Genomic DNA, 552 nt, shown 5'->3' with positions numbered 1-552 from the left:
CCGCGCCCGCCCGCAGCGCGGGGCAATACCCGTCTCTGAGCAGATCCCCGCTCCCGCCCCGGTCTCCATCCTGCCCCCCGCCCCCTCCCAGCAGCTCCCCGGGAGCTGAGATGTGCCCTCGCCGCCTCCCCGGCGCTCCCAGGTGAGCCGCCCCAGGGGCTGCACAACCGCTGGCTCTGTCCCCCACACCCCCCGCGACTTGATGGCCGGCATCGGAGGGGACTGCTGTGCTTCGCCTCCCCCTGCTCCCAAGCGGCCCCTGGAGAAGGCGAGGCGATGGGGGACCGTCCCACCCAGCCCGTACCTGCTCCTGGCTCCGCGGACCCGCGCCGCCAGCCCTACGCGCGGAGCCCCAAATCCGTCCACGTCCTTGGTGGCTTCTCCTCCTCCCCCTAGATCCGACTGGGACGGGCTCAGAAACCGCGCCTCGTCATTGATCCAGCGCTCGAGTCCATCCTTCCAAAACTAATCATTTGCTTCAAGTAAATAGCTGTCAGGAAACGAAGCCCCCCCTCCCCTCCCCTCCGGCCCCTTCAGAATAAGAGCCGCCCT

General features: G+C 69.0%; 1 protein-coding gene across 1 annotated transcript in view; it reads right to left on the bottom strand.

The window, feature by feature from the left end:
- Nucleotides 1–502, bottom strand: part of PDGFRA (platelet derived growth factor receptor alpha) — a 46,782-nt gene extending 46,280 nt beyond the window's left edge. Inside the window, exon 1 of the mRNA XM_006019019.3 lies at nucleotides 305–502. The gene's annotated coding sequence lies outside the window, so the exon portion shown is untranslated. The remainder of the gene's footprint in view (nucleotides 1–304) is intronic.
- Between the last annotated feature and the right edge of the window lie 50 nt (nucleotides 503–552).

The sequence above is a fragment of the Alligator sinensis genome, unplaced genomic scaffold, assembly GCF_000455745.1.
Source record: "Alligator sinensis unplaced genomic scaffold, ASM45574v1 scaffold134_1, whole genome shotgun sequence".
In the NCBI taxonomy this organism is placed as follows: domain Eukaryota; kingdom Metazoa; phylum Chordata; order Crocodylia; family Alligatoridae; genus Alligator; species Alligator sinensis.
This window is presented reverse-complemented; position numbering and strand designations above follow the sequence as displayed.